A 17,556-nucleotide genomic window follows, 5' to 3' on the forward strand; every position below is an offset into this window, starting at 1 on the left:
TAAAACCCAGCCATGACTTTCCATTTTTCTTGGGAAAAATACAAAAGTTTTCAACATGTCTTCTTGAGCCTTCCACGGCTGATTCCCCAGCACTCTTCCTAGCTCACACTGTTCCTACTGTTCTCATTTTTCAACCACTAGAATTGTTCAAGCTCTGTCTTGCCACAGGGACTTTGCATATACTGTTCTCTTGCTGTTATGGTCTTTCTTCCTCTCTTCATCTATGACTCCTCCTCTTGCTTGAGATCTTTCATGAAAAAGCAAACTTCCTATAAGAAGCTTTCCCTGTCCACTACAGTTAGGTAAACTCCCATTATAAGGCTCTGTAGCACCTTATGTGTCTCCTTTGTGGCACTTACTACAGTTGCAACCAAACATTATTTGTGCAAGTATTTTATTAAAATTACTCTTTATTACTTCTCTGTTTAAACTCCATTAGTCTACTTTGTTTCATAGTAGCACATAATAAATCCTCCATATATATTTGATGAATGAATTAATGAGTGGATAAAACTATACTTTACATAACAATTTTCATCGTTGTCATTTTCCTGAATATTTTATAAATACCTGCAAAGTAGAGTTATAAAATTCTTCTAAGACAGTAATATTACCTTACTGCATGTCTCATTTATATAAAATTTTATTACTGACATAGTGTTGGATATACAGTAGAATTAAAGTGAATTTTTATTAAAGTGGATTGAATGATGCAATTTATAGGGAAATGAAGATCAGCTATATATTTGATTTTAATTTGTTTATTGATTTTCTCTGATTGAGATAGAACTATATGTATTCTACTAAGAAACACTATATTACATTATGATCTAATCTCTATAAACTATCATGGAGAAAGGAAGTATGATCCCAGATAGAATGTATTAATGATGAGTGAAAATGATTAGCATTTAATGTAGAAAATGATTAATAATAGTAGGTGGGTAATTACCTTTGTTAGAAATTAGATATAGACATTTGAAAGCTGGATTGCCAAAGTGATGATTTAATTACTTATGTATTAAGCATCTATCATAGGCAAGAAACAGTGATAGGCATTGTGAAGATAATCAATTTAAATTAGAGGGTATCTCTATCCTCAAGGAGGTTAGGCTCCCATTAGAGAAAGAAAGAAACAAACAAACAAAAAACATAAAATAGAGCCAGACTGCTGTAATAAACGCTATAGTACAGTGTCAGTGTTACGGGCTGAATTGTGTACCTCCCCACCCTCCATCCCCAATTCATATGTTGAGGTCCTAACCCTTGATACCTCAGAATGTGACTGTTTTGGGAGATAGAGCCTTTAAACAGGTAAATAAGGTAAGAAGAGGTCATATGGATGGGTTAGTACCCAATATGACAGGGTTTAGTACTGGATTAGTATCCGGTATGACAGGTGTCTTTGTAAGAAGAGGAATTTTAGACACAGATACACACAAAATGAAGAGCATGTAAAAACACAGGAAGAAAATAACCATCCACAAAGCCAGGAAGGAAATCCTCAGAAGAAAAGCAATCTGCCAATACCATGATTTTGGACTTCTAGCTTCTAGAACTGTGAAGAAATAAATTTCTGTTGTTTAAGCCACCTAGTCTGTGGTATTTTTTAATGGTATCTCTACTTAACTAAAACATACAGTTATAATCAAAATGTTTTAGGAACACAGAGAAGAAGAAAACAGTTTTTCTGGAGGTTTATAAACCTATAGTGAAAATAGTATCTCTGCTTATTTATTGAAGTTTGTATAAAACTTTCAAAAGCAAGATCACATTCTTCTCTGTTTCTACAAATCACTCAGTAAACTTCTCAACTTCAAGTCTTGTAATACAATTCCAGTTCTGGTCACCCATACCTTAAACCTTGACACCTAGAGTACTCTGTATTAGTTTCCTATGGCTGCCATAATAAATTACCACAAACTTAGTGGCTTAAAGCAACATTATTTTTTTATAGTTTTAAGTGTCAGAGGACTAAAATTGAGGTGTTGGCTGAGCTTGTTCCTTCTGAAGCCTCCTGAGAATTTATTTCTTCTCTTTCCCAGTTTCTAGAGGCTGCCTCCATTGCTTGGCTCATGGCCTCTCCCTCATGTCACTCTAACCAATTGCTTCCTTTGGCACATCTCCTACTGCTAACTTGGACCTTTATCTTCCTCTTATAAGAACCCTTGTGGTTACATTCATTCACTTGGATAATATAAGATAATCTTCCCATCTCAAGATTCTTAACTGATCATATTAGGAAAGTCCCTTTTGCCTTGTTACATAGCCACAGGTTCTGGGTGTCATGATGTGGACATTTTGGGGGGCCACTATTCTGCCTAACATATCCTACAAAACAGATCTCTCATATTTCAGTACCCTGCTTTTTAAACTCGGCCTTTTATCCTCCATTTTCTCATTTCTATTAAACCTGCTCATTGAACTCTAAGCAACATCCAATATTGAATCTTTCACTTTCTTCGTTGGTGTCGCTTTTCCTTTATTCTATGTTTACTGTAATTTGATCATCCTTATTACTCTCTCCTCAGATCCTTCAATTCCCTTACTTTACTGTCACACTATTGCCCAGGCCCAGACACACCCCCAGGCTGATCAGTCACCCATGCTGTCTTCTCCCATACACTGGTACTCCTGCAGAGTGGAGGACTGACCACACAACAAGGGTCTCCAATCTAAGTCAGTCTGCAGTGTTAATTTTACTTATCCCTTTCCAGTTTTAATGTCTATTAAAAGAAAACAAAATAAAAACAAGAAGAAAACTTTTACCCTTCACTTTAAGCATTCCTAATCCTCACCATTTCTCAGTAGATGATCTAACTTCCTATTTCCATAAAATAATTGAGCCCATCAGCACAAAATATCTCAGTATCTTGCTCTCCCACCCACAGAATCCTAGAAAGGTGTCTGATCAATCTCCATTCTCCTTAGAAAATGACGGAAGGAATATAGATTTGATTGTGTCATACTGCTGCTTAAAAATATTTATTGGTTCCCAGTTACCTACAAAGTAACTTCTAGCTTCTTACTTTAGCAAGGAAAAATGTTCCAAATCATCCAAATAACTTACCATTTTGCATCTTCATCTTATACTCTACCTATATTGCACTTCTTGTTTTTATCTAAATATGCAACAGTATATCTAAATATACTCTACATTATTATACATATTATAATATATTATACATATTTGATCAACTTTTTCTCCACCTGTAATGTTCTTACAGTATGCTTTAAACTAGCAAACTTCGCCTTCTCCTTAACAATCTAAATCATATTTTTCCTGGGAAACCTTCCTTAACTCTTCTTGGAGAAGTTAGTAGATAGTCTCCTTAACTTTTAACTTAATTACTACTTAATACTACTACAACTGCTGCTACTACTACAGTTAATATTATCCAGACTATTACAAATAATGTAATGATTAGCTACCATTTACTGAGTTAACCAATGCAGATAATATTTCTTTTGAATCCCCCAACCACCCCTGAATTTAAGGACAATTATTATCTCTTTTATTGTTGAAGGTACAGAGGCTTAAGGTAGTTAAGTGGTTTGCCCAAGGTCACACAGATCCAGGATTTACATTCAGGTCTGTCTGATCCAAAACTTTTACTAAATGCTATATTCTGTTGCCTCCCTTGCAAATTTATCACATTTAACTGCAAGGCCACATATGCTATATTATATAGACTACATACCCTATAGAGGATTAGCAATTCTGTGGAGCTACTTGTGTAATATTGGTAAATCAAATTCTTTTTATTACTGCCTTAATGCCAAACTAACATAATACTGGCAAAGAATATAAAAAGCAATTATTATTACTTAAAATATGTGCTTTCTTGTGTAAATTGAGGTGTTTAAAAATTCACCAAGGATGTGTAATCTACAATCTCACTTATATCTTTCAAATTCCTAGTGAGCAGAAAAATGCTTCTCTAAATGTTTATAATGTATACTTTGCATAAATTATATAAATGTTATTAGAAATACTTAAGATTATAAACAGTTGACTGACTTTATTCTGGTAAAAGGAATCTGGGACAATTATAGTACTCAAAGTTAGAATTATTTTTTCCCATTTATTATTTTTATTATTTTTAACTTCTCATTAAACACCTGCCATGTAATACACAATGCATAGGAGGCTTTCTGTGTACAGAAAATAATTCTAAACAGTGCACAGAATATCAGATTAAAAGATGTTAAATCTCTTGTCTATGATATCTTAGTCTGACTGATGCTAACCCTGCGGGCTGCATTACGGTACATTTACCTTTATAAAAAAAGTCATCACCTTGCAAATTATCTTTTCATTTACAACCATAGAAGGGACAACAGGAGAGGGACAGCCAGCTTTTGAAGGCTCCCCAGCGGATGCAGTCTACCAATTACATCCTAGCCCACAGCATCGCAGAACAGCAGACAATGGGATGCAGAGCACTTCGTCTCTGCCAACAGATACCACCACTCAGAAAATCCTGGTGCAATTGACTTTTTATGGATAACATTTCCCGAAAGAGCTGGAGTTTGAAATTTCCTAAAGCCAAGCCCACTCTGTATCTATTTCAATATATGACAGTCTCAACTGAGTGTCTAGCCAATAAAGTCTAAACAAACCGGCTTTATATTTGAAGCCATATATCAGATGTATAGCTAACTATGCTCATCTCATCCTGAAAATGAATGAATTAAAATACATTACCACAGGGTTGGCTAGCTAAACAAATACTATGAAGTTTGAAACCGTTACTGCCTTATTCATGCCTGTAATTAAATTTTAAGTGTTTAGACACCAAAAATCTTGAATGGTCTCCTAATGATCCCTGGAAGCCAGGTCTTTTAAACTGAATGTGCTGACGTACATGACTGGCCCCAAATCTTACCCACAGGTCTTCATGGTTTACTTTGAAGGTGAAACTGATAATTATTTGTCCTGATTCCTGAAAGATCCTTCTTTCATGTTCTGCACTGAATGTAATGTGGTTCATTTTCATTAGGTGAAAGCATTGAGCTTCAGGCAGAATGTTCTACTGAGATGCGGCAGAAAATGCATGCAGCACACACATTTAGAGCACACATTGAGAGAACACACTTAGTATGAATAGCCTTTCCTATAAATCAAAAGATTAGAAACTCCAAAAAGCTACATTAATTTTTTACCTTTAGAAAACTGCACTGTTTTGAAGCCATTCATACGTGTAACCAAAAGAAATGTGAAGTTACGCATCGGTAATAGTGTTACTTCTTTCATAAATTCAGACAAATTATCTGAGTTAATTCCCAAGAGCTTTCTATTTACTTTTAAATTATTTCCTTGCTATTTTCCCCAGATTGTGAGGCGTGAATGCATAGATGTTTGTAGTCATACAATCCACCCTTTTGGCAGCTGCCTGGATTATTCTGAGGACTTTATAAGAGCATTTAGAAAAGCATGAAAAATCCTGATTGCTAAGCATAAAAAGGAGAGTATGCATAATATGGGAAAAGGTTATGAATTTTTATTACCCACTTCTCCGAGCTCCATTTTTCAAACATATATGGAGTCAGCATGGCTCTGTAGAAAGAATACTAGACCAGAAGAAGCAGGGCTAGATATTCCACTCCCAGCTTTTACAAAAACCAGCTTTATGCTCTTACACAGGCATTTAATACCTTAGAGTTTGAGCTAATGATCTTTCATATTCAGTTCAGATTTAAGATTTTGTTATTCCATTTTGCAGTTTTTTCATAACATACCATCTGCCTACCTATCCACCTACCTACCTATCTTATATCCCACTTTCAGGAAGAACTTATTAAATAGAATTTACTTTATTTTTACTTAGCAGTACCAATTTCCAAAATCTATTGAAGTGCTGGGTAATTTGGAAATGTGTGGTTAAAAAAAAGAACTCTTGGCTGTTGGCAAAAATGTTTCCAAAATTGTAATACACTGCATGATGAGAAAATGTGCCAGATTCAGCGAGTTATTTAAAAAAAACAAGTTGGTGATTACTGGGTAGAACAACTGTTTATAAATGTAATGAGCTTATCATGGAGTAAAGAGAAAGGATTTACACAGTATAGACACAGGGGTCAGAGACTGAAGAGATTAATTTAAGAAATGATAGCACATTAAGAAAAAATTATATATTTTTAGAGTTTATGGGTTTATCTGCTTGAAAAGTAAATCTCTTATTATTCTTTCTCTTGTGTTTCTCTGAAGACTTACTGTGTTGTGACCTTTATACATTGATAGGATAAGAATAGAAGAATATTTTATTTTTTCATCTGTAGTATTTACTACTACATTTAAACATTCTAATTCTCATGTCTCTACCTATCAAATTTATTTAAGAAAGACTCTAACAGAAAAAAAATAATGATAAAATAATTAAAGAAACAGGATACATGTACAACAGAAGTAAGGAGATTATTTGTAGCAATTTTTCTTCAGTTTCCCCACTTGCTTATGTTTTTGAGATCAGCATTCAAATAATTATCTTTGGATCTCCACATGCTCTTTTCGATATGTTAGAAAAGTGGAATGAAGGGCTGAGGAAAACAGCCAGTGGGGAAAATGCTAAGTCTTTAAATATGAACAGAAAGGGAAATACTCATAGCACTGCTAATTGCTTGCACTCTGCAGTGGGAAACTGTCAAGACAGTCATGTTATGAATCCCAAGCTAAAGCAGCTGCTGCTCTTGTGCACAGAATATTTTGTGTGCTCTTTATGTAGGAACACTCCCCTTGTGGTCCTTCGGGAGATTTTGCTTTTATATGGATGCATTCATAGTTTTCACTCCCAGATTGAAATTATTCTTCAATAAAATATGGCTATGAGAGGTCATCGCTCAGGAAAGGAAATCCTAAGATGAAGTCATATTTAAAGAAATAAAAGAAAAATGAATTTACTAAAATTACTATTAATTGAAAAACACTTACTTAGTGTCAACCATGAGGCAGACCCTATGTTAGGCTCTGGAGATATGTCATATTCAATATAAGAGTGAATATAATTTTTGGACATTAAACCACAGAATTGGAAGGGACTTTATAGATACAGCATTATAGTGGTTCTTTTTCTTTGGGGTTCTTCTATGTTAGTGGTACTAATAAAAATAGCTACATGCCAGAACCTTCACATGTTATCTCTTAAGGCATGTGTTAAAAACTACATTTTTAGATAAGGAAGTTAAGAATTCATAGTGCTAAACAATTTGCCTAAGGTCACACTGTGGCTGACAGATTCTCAGGTGGCTTTTCATGATCAGTGCCTCTTGGTGTTCACACCCTTGTATAATCTCTTCCCCTTAACAGTGAGCAGAGCCTGTGATTTTATCTAATAGAATATGGCAGACATGGTGAGATGTCACTTTGGTGCTAATGTTGCATTATGTGGATCTTGCTAGTGGATTTCTGCTAGAGACTCACCTTGCTGCCTTGCTGAAGTAAGCATCCATGTTGGAGAAGCACAGGTGTCAAGGAGCTTTTGGTGGCCTCTAGGAACTGGAGGAGGCCTTTAAAACTAATCTCTTGGCTGTCAGCAGAAAACTGAACTTCTCAGTCCTACCACCGCAAGGAAATGATTTCTGTCAACAAACTGAGGGAGCTTGGAAGTGGATCGTTCCCCATTTGAGCTTCTAGATGAGAACCCAGCTCTGGTCAACACCTTGATTCTAGCCTTGTGAAACCATAAGTAGAGGACCCAGATTAGAAGTTCCCAGCTCCTGACCCACAGAATCTGTGAAGTAATAAATGTGTATTTCTTTTAAGGTGGTAAGTTATAGTTATTTGTTACACAGCAATATATAACTAATACATAGTATTTGAGACAGAGGCCAAATTCAAATCCAGGTCTGCCTGACACTTAAACCAATTCTTTTTCCATAACATCAGTGTCTACAAGTTTGGGTCCCAGGATCCCCTCTATAATTAGTACCTGGAAGTCTTATTAAAAATATTGTTTTGAGGGTCTCACAGCTGACCTACTGAAACAGAATCTCTGGAATAACGGCTGAGTATTTGTATTTTTCACAAACTCCTGAAGTGATGCTTATAGACATTAATGTTGAGAATGTTTCACTATACCTGGTTGCTTTTATAAGCTGCAGTTGTTATTTTAATTATTTATAATGGCTATAGATCAGAACATCCTTTTATCCTCTAAGAAAGGTTTTTTTTTTTGAAGGTTGATAATTCCAAGATTTTTATTGCAATACAACAAGATTATCAACTAATAGTAGGGATAGAATTGTGTCTTTACAACTTAGTTTGCATATTTTCAGTTGTATTATCATCCAAAAATAAAAACAATAGGCACTTGTTTTATGGCTCAAAATAAAATGAAAAAAAAAAACATGGGATATGTCAGACCCTTCATAGATTAAGAATGAAGTGTCTGACAGATAAGAACTACATCTATAATGTTAATCTCCATTGTATGTACCCCGCAGCTGTCACAGTGTTGGATACACAGAGGGTGCTCAATTAATATTTTTCAATGATTGACTAAAGTATAAAGCAGGCAAATTCATCAGTCCTTAGCTTTTCAAGTCTTGATCCTTTAACACAGAACTTCTTAACCTGAATTACAGGTATGTCAATATAAAGACATTCTCAGTGCTGTTTGGCATCCAAGTTTGTTACTGTTAGACATAAGTAGCATTGTTCATTTACCTTATTGTGCCTCTTACTTCTTACTATGTGTGCCATGACTTTATTTAAAGTTGGAAGTTCTGCATTAGGGTTTATATGACATAAATGGTACAAAAACCAACTTTCAGTAAAAGTGTCTTTTAATTTATGAAAAACAGATCTCACTGCTTTAATTTTGCATGTCTGTTTGACTCCTGAATGCGACAGGCAGGTTTCCGAGAAACATCATCAGAAATGCCTTTGCATAACCAAGTAGACAAAATCATCCCACTTCCTGTGATCTGCTGTGAACCAAGTGTGAGTTTAAATATTAAGGAATTCAGGTACTAAGACTATAATATCATAATGCTGCAATCTGTAAAAGAACTCTTATTTCTTATCTTATAAAAGACCAAAATTAGCTCAAAAGAGTGAAGAGTCTTATCCAGGCTGAGAACCTGTTTTTTAAATTATCTTCCAATGTTATTTCTTTATTACTGATTTCAAGTTTTAAGCAGTACAAGCCTCAGTGACTTTTGGAAATAAAAGAAAAACGTCTCAAGATTGAGCTAGGCACTAGGAAACAAAGAAAAACAAGTTCCCTAGTACTGAGAATTTCCCAAGATAGCAGGGGAGATACATACATAGACCAATAGACAACTATAGGCAAAGAGGCCTTTAGCACTTCAAATAGTTCCTCTTTGACATGGTTTGGGTGAATGTGAAATGTAACTCCTATGTTTCTGTATGTTTATCACATATGTTGGGTCTCTTTCTGTCTCTCCCTCTTTTGTGTTCTGTTTCTCTAAGTACACACACAAACACACTACCTCTGTCAGAGTGGGAAAATTACTACCCTTTATTTTTGGGCACACAGGAAGACTGCACTTCCTCCTTCCTCCTGAAAGTAGACAAGACCAAGTGACTTGTTTTAGGCAATAAAGGAAGAGCAGATATAGCATATCTTTCACAGGTAGAAGCATTTAATTGCTCGAACTCATATCTCCAGCAACAATGATCATAGCACAAACTGATGTGAAAATGCTAAGTCAAACCAGCCTGGAATGCTGAGCCAACACAAAGAGAAAAGTTGACTTGAAGGTTTACTCAGATGCAGAAAGTACTGAATACAACCAAGAAATACTTTTTTGGTATAGCTGCACTAATCCTTTGGGATTATTTGTTACTAGGATACAACCTAGTCCATTCTGATTAAAACATATCCTGCTGATAGGTATTAATCCTTAGACAGAGTTGAATCTCAACTTAGAAGGACATAGTGAAACTGCCCTATAATTTTTTAATGCTAATTCATCTCCAAATGAGAAAGGAATGGCTTTTATCTAGTAGAGTCCTGTTATTTTTTTTCTTTGATTCTATTCCCTCCTGGCGGCACCCTCCACACACTCTCATTTTATGTCTCCTTAGGTGCATCTAGAATAAGATAATTGACCAATTTTTCCCAGCTTTGTTGAGATATAATGGACACACAACATTGTAAATTTAATGTGTTTATGACGTGTTGATTTGATATATTTATGAATTGCAAAATGATTACTACCGTAGTATTATCTACCACCTCTATTCCATTACACAACTACCATTTTTTCTTATGGTAAGAATATCTGAGATCTACTTTCTTAGCAACATTCAAGAATACGATGAAGTATTATCATCTATAATCACAGTGCTGTACATTAGATCCCCAAACTTGTTAATCTTGTAACTGGTAATTTGTACCATTTGAGCAATAGCTCCCTATTTCCCCCTAACCCTTAATCTGATAATTGGATGTTTGAATTTTAAATGGCTCTTTAGCTATAAAAACCCACCCTATGCTTTGAAGTTATTCCTTGTTTGTAAGAGATTTATTTAGATCCTAGTAAAATACTAGGGTCCTGAATTTGCATTTTATGATGATATGGGGGAATGATGGTTCATTTTTTTCCAATCACATATATAAATTTGACAGAATTAGACAAATAATGTCTGTAAGCTAAAAGGTACAAAGTTTTAATATAGCATAAAGGAGGGAACCATTAATTCTGTCTCAATGGGGTAGTGGAAATTTTAAAGAGGTGCCACTTAAATATGGCATTTAAAGCAAAGGGAGAAAGGGAAGTAAATAGGTAAAAATTATAAATATATATTTATAAATACAAATATTTAAAATACAGAAAATATATTTGTATATATAATTATATATCATATATAATTGCATGTAGGTAATACCAAATATATACCATATACATATATGTATATGGTATATACATATACCAAATATACCAAATACATATACCAAATATATACCATATACATAAATGTACATCCACTCACATGTATCTATATACCTATATATTTATCTGTATACACAAACACACACACACACCTTGGAGCATGGAGAACACACAGCAACAGCAGTTAGAAGCAACAGGCCGCTTGTACACTTAACAATTAGGATAGACTTTTAAAGGTAATACTGAGTAAAAAAAATAGTGTGATTTATACTACAGGACTTGGAGAATACAGGGAAGACCAAGAGGAGCTTCCCATTTTCAGGAGAACAAGAGTAAAAAGGAACTGGGTTTGTTGGACAGCCTTGTTGCAAACAGATTCACCAAAGGCTGGAATGCAGAAAGCTGAACCAAGAAGTATAGTTGGCAACCAGACTCTTACCTGACTAAAGTATAAAGCAGGCAAACTCATCAGTCCTTATGAAAACATAAGGAAGATACATGATTTGTGTGTGTGTGTGTGTGTGTGTGTGTGCGCGTGCGTGCGCGTGTGTGTAAAGAAAATAATTAAATCATTAGATTCTTGGGCAGTTGAAGAAAAACTGTGAACAGTAAGGGGTAAAAGAAGATTTTTCTTAGAGATAAAATCTCTGAAATATGAGAAAAACTTGGAGGACAATTGGAAAAAAGAAATAAAATTAGATTGAACACTGATATTTCTTTTGACCTGTATAAAATTTTGCATTAATAATATGAAGACCATCTAATTATATTATGATTTCATATTTTAAAGTTTAAATTGGAAATATTTCCTAACCTCATTGGAGATGTGTGCCAGGAGCTTAGAAGCTTCAAATTATCTATTGAAATATTAAACAGAGTATAATAGGTCAATAAAGAATACTATTTCAGTATAGCATAACATTTTAAGAGCACTAGAACACAAAAACTAATTTTGATTCTTTTCCTGAAAAAAAGATACTGCTTTTACTGTATTTTTTAAACCTTTTTATTGGCTTCTGGAAAGAATTCATTTCAAATTTATATTTTGTGAATGCTACAAACAATGCCTTTCTTCAAGGAAAGAGAAAGGAAAGTGGAAATAGAAAAATATGTATTATGTCTACACCAGATCTAGAAAAATCCCGAATAGTAACAAACAGCTACAAATAGTAACTAGCAAATAATAACAAAATTACTATTTGCTTTGAAAATTTGAAAATAATACAATATTTCATGAGATTTTATTAATAATATAAATTATGTCTAAATCTCACAAAAGATAAAAATGTATTTGAATCTGTTTATGTTGTAGAGGACTGGGAAAAAAAGGAATTATTATGTTAAGAAAAATATTCTACCCATTCTTTTCAATTTCACTTCCACACAAAAATATGTAGGATTTACTAACTTACAAATTTCAAGGTATATATTACCTGCATAATCATAATAAAATAATAAACAATATTTATTGAGCTCAAGCGCTTACTACATTCCAGGCACTGTTCTAAGCAGTGGGCACATACTATGTCATTTAATTTTTGGCACAACATGTGCGATACTTACTATTAGGGAGAAACTGAGTCACAGAGAATTGAAGGCTCTTGTCCAAGGTCACAGAGAGTTAATGACCTAACTGAATTTCAAACATATAGTCTGGCTTCAGAATTTGTATTCTTAACCACCTGGTGTCTTTATTGCTCAGAGTGGCAGTCATGGCTCTTGTAATCTGGTAGGAGGGAACCTCTCTAGAATCGTCACATATTACTCTGCTGTATCTACTCAACTTCACAGCCAATCTGCTCCTCGAATCTATATCATGTATTACCATTTTTGTGGTTGTTTATGTTGTTCTTCCTTACTTAATGCTTGTCTTTTTTTAATAGCCAGGTCAAAAGTCAATTTCTCTGATTTTTCTCCCCAGGTCCTACCAACCACAATGGATTCCTCTTTCCCTCCTTCTTGCCCCTATAATCATGTATCACTTAGCTTAGCTTAAATCATTCATAGATCTCTTCCCACATATTGCTTTCTACTTTGCCTTGTGGTTTTAAATTTGCAGTTTAAAATAATATAATATTTCATTTATTTTATTAATAATATAAATTATGTCTCAATCTCACAAAAGATATAAATGCATTTGAGTCTGTTATGTTGTATAGGACTGGTAAAAAAAAAGAAATTATTACGTTAAGAAAAATATTCTACCTGCTGTTTTCAACTTCACTTCCACATCTTTACATCCCTAAACAATCTTACAATGTCTGAAGACAAGGCCTGTTTGTTTTTAATCATAATATCTAGTCTTATCTTTGAAAGCATATCTTTTGATCGAATATGTTAATAAATGAATAAATAAGTGATTTAAATATAAAAAGAGATGAAAAGCTATGAAGTCAATCAATCTTGGAGAAGTAATTGAAGTGTTCACTGTTGGTCAGTACGTACATTATCAGTTTTTTCAGGCTACTGGGAATATTTTATAAATAAATTTCAAGGACAGTTAAGAACTCATTCACTCATGAAGTGAATGATGTACTTTTTACATTGTAAGAATCTGAGTCAAAGACATGTAAAAATAAGATATAATGTCCTAATCCTTCATAAAAATTTATGAAAATGTAAAATGTATAACTAACAAAGTATGTTAGTACTAATATTTCTCCTAAATATATTTTGGACTGCCTGACCATAGAAGCTATGTGTTTCTCTCTAATCATAATATTTCATAGTGCACATCTATAGAAGGTAATTAATATATTCTGGCTGAGTGAAAAAAAAAGACATAAATGAGTAAAAAAGTTAATGAATGATGAGAGAACTTCAAACTTTAAGAAATAACCAGAGCATATAAATTTGTTTAAACTCTGACCCTAGGAAAAAATACTTTTTGGTTAGCGAGTAAGGAAAGTATATGGTCATTAATGAAAAGATTTTAGGCTCTTGCTGCTGATCCAAATTGTTATAGTTAATGGAAGTTGAGATAACATCTACGCCAAGAACAACATACTAGCTAGACATGTAAACATATCAACTGGGACTTGAAGTCAGGTTACCAGATTGTGGTAAAAAACGTAGCATTATGAACTGGCAATGACAAAGCAAGTAGGAATTTCTTTGGAATTAGGAATATACTTCTAGTTTTTTCACATATTGGAGCACATGATATTTTCTGTGCTTTCTATTTTATCCCTTTTCACATGCAGAAGTATCATATTGTAGTTTTAATGAGCACTTTCCTAATGACTAAAGATATTGAGCAGCTTTTCGTATGATTATTTTCCATTTTATGCCTTTTTTGTGAAATACTAGCTTAAGTTGTTTGTTAAGAGACACAATTATCTCCCTTTTTATTAAGTTGTAAGATATCTTCAGACAATTTTGGTACGTGTGCCTTTTTTCCTGAGATATATATATATATATATATGCATAATATATATGACAAATAACTTCATTTCTTTAGTTTGTTCTTCACACTTTAATCTATCCTTGATGAACAACTACTTAAACCCATTATTATTTAATTTATCATTTTTAAGAGGAAGTGTTTTTATGCCCTGTGTAAGAAAGTTTTGCTAACTCTAATGTCATGAGTTTTTCCTATGCTTTTTTCCCTAAAATCCTTATTATTTCTACCATTGACATTTAGATTTGCAATCCATCTGGAATTGATTTTTAGGAGAGGTGTGAGATTTTTAGGAAAGGTTTAAGATTCGGGGGTAGATGCACTAAATATATTTTTTTCCTTATGAATATCCAATTGATCCAGCATCATTTACTGAAAAGATCATCCTTTCTACATTGCATTTCTGATTAACATCTGTCAAAAATCAGGATGCTGTGTGCGGATCTGTTTCTGTACTCTGTACATAACTCTAATACACAGCTAGTTACATTGTAAGTTGGTACCACTTTGGTGGAAAGCTATTTATAAATACCTGCTAAGTTTGAACACAATGCATATACCATATGATTTAGCAATTCTATTTCTAAGTATACATTCAAAAATAAATGTGTGCATATGTTCACCAAAAGACATGTAACTGAATGTTCAGAAAAAGATTATTTGTAATAACTAAACAGTGAAAACTACCATAATGTTCATGAATGCTGTAATGAATAATTATAATATATCATACAGTGAAATATACAGAATGATGAAAATGAATCATCTACAACTATGCACAATAACATGGATGAATTTCAAAAACACAAAGTTGAGGGGGAAAAGCAAGTAAAAAAGCAGGGAGCAGGGTAGCAGGTAGTGGTAATCCTTATACAGAGATTTGACTACAGATAAAACTAATCTATAATACTAGAAGTAGGAAATTACTAACCATTGGGTGTAGTAGTGACTGAAAATAGGGGTTCTTCCAGCCTGCTGGTAAGGCTCTATTTCTTGAACTGAATGCTAGTGACATTGGTATATTCAGTTTGTGAATGTTCATCAGCCTGTATGCTTATGTGCATTGTTAAATGGATGTTACATTTTAATAAATAAATTTTAAAAAGGAAGAACATATTTAAATGATTTACAGTTAAGGAATAAATTATAATAAAACTTAGGAGATATTTAGAACAAAACCAAAACTTGTGGAATGCAGTTAGTGCTCTGCTTGGAGGGAATTCTGTAAGAGTTTTAAATGTTGATGTTAGGAAAAAAACCTAAAAATTGTTTAAGGAAGCAGAAAATTTAATATGTGAGAATAGAGCAACAGAATAAATGTAAAGAAAGTAGAAAGAAGAAAATATAGACCAGATGCCACTAAAACATAAAACATGCATGCAATAGAATGAATTAAAGAATACAGTAGTTGTGGGTTTTTTAATGAATAAAACTGATAAATTTGCAAGAGTGATTAAGAGAAAAAGTAGGTACAAATAAAAGTATAACTTTTGGAATGAAAAATATTACATAAACACTGAAGATGTTAAAAGATAATGAAAGAATACCATGAGAAATTTAATGACAAATTTGATGTTAGGTTAAGTAAACAAAGGTATACAAAAACAGTTTTTGCAAAATAAGATTCAATTCAAGCAAAAACCAATTTTTCAGAAACAAAGATATGCTTTAGCTTGAGATTAGAAGGTACAGAGGAAAGTAATGAGAAGTAAGGTTAAAAAAAGGAATTAATTGAAATTGTCTTAGATGAATAGCTGCACAAATTGGCATCTTCTAACCCAATGCATACTCCTTTACCCCATCCTCATGCACTTGGCTTTTAACCCTAGGTAAAACCCAACTAAGCAATCATACAGTAGAAAAACAGTAAAATCAACAATAAATAAGAAATAGAAAAAACTATGTGGAGAAGATTTAGGGTTCTGGCATTCCAGAGCAAAATCGTATCCATTCATGTTTCTCAGACCACTCATTTCTTAAGCAAAGTCTATTAATCGTCAAGCTGAGCCAACTGATACAGAATTACCAGTCAACATTTCTATTTATGAGACAGACTTGGCTGAAAACAGACAAGTAGGAGTGAGGGAAATTTACATATGTAGGAGTGAAGGAAAATCACAATAGCTACCTGAAAAAAATCAACCTGTAATAATCAAAACCTTGAAATATAAAGACCACAACAGATAAACATTAGAACTGACTCTGGAGGAAAGAGGTATATATCAAGAAACCACAAGATTATTTAAAACAATATCACCAACACCACCAATAATAATAACAACCAATCCCTCTAATTATTAAGCCTCCCTTCTTAAAAAGCGGTACTTTTATTCATGTACTTAATTTAGGGCACAAGCCTTACAGTCATCCCTACCCACTTTTTCTCTCATACTTCCCATCTGACTTACCAGTAAATCTTATCAATTCTACTCTACATCAAAAATATAATCCAGGGCTTCCCTGGTGGCGCAGTGGTTGAGAGTCCGCCTGCCAATGCAGGGGACATGAGTTCGTGCTCTGGTCCAGTAAGATCCCACATGCCGCAGAGCGGCTGGGCCCGTGAGCCATGGCCGCTGAGTCTACGCATCCGGAGCCTGTGCTCCACAACGGGAGAGGCCACAACAGTGAGAGGTCCGCGTACCGCAAAAAAAAATTATATATATATAATCCAAGCCCAATTTTTTTCTCATAAACTGCAGAATGACCACCTTATTCAAGACACCACCATCTCACCAATGGACTATATAAGTTTCCCTTGAGTTTGTCTCTTCCTTCTTTGCCCCACTGACCTTTCACCTCACTCATCATATACCTTTTCCCCTTATAAATGTAACTGTGATCACGCATGTCTCCTTTAAAGCTCTCCACTGATTACTCATATAGTAGAATAAAATCTAAACTTCATGCCATGGTCTGTAACATCCTGTATATCTTCACAGTGGCTACTTTAAAAATTTTTACACCCCCCCCCAAACATTCTTTACTCCTTCACTCAACTCCAACCAGACCAATCTCTTTTCTTGTTCTCAAAAATGCAAAATATGCCTTACAAATTTAGAATCAATCTGAAACAAAAATAAAACATACATATTTAAATAAGTTACAAAAGAGAATGTAAAAGCTACAACAATCCTCCTAATGTAAAATTAAAGGTTTAGTTGACAGAGATCAATGACTATACATAGATGCAAAATATCCATTCTATTTAGATAGATATTATCATTCCTAACAAATAATATAATTTTTATGGGAGGAAACCACTGTATTAAAATAGGAAAATATTTTTACATAAA

The 17,556-nt window shown here is 33.7% G+C and overlaps 1 protein-coding gene across 3 annotated transcripts in view; it reads right to left on the reverse strand.

Moving 5' to 3' along the window:
• Positions 1–17,556, reverse strand: part of LOC307185974 (uncharacterized protein) — a 640,401-nt gene that overhangs the window by 405,727 nt on the left and 217,118 nt on the right. The window lies entirely within an intron of this gene.

Source organism: Stenella coeruleoalba (genome assembly GCF_951394435.1).
Source record: "Stenella coeruleoalba genome assembly, chromosome: 4".
NCBI lineage: Eukaryota > Metazoa > Chordata > Mammalia > Artiodactyla > Delphinidae > Stenella > Stenella coeruleoalba.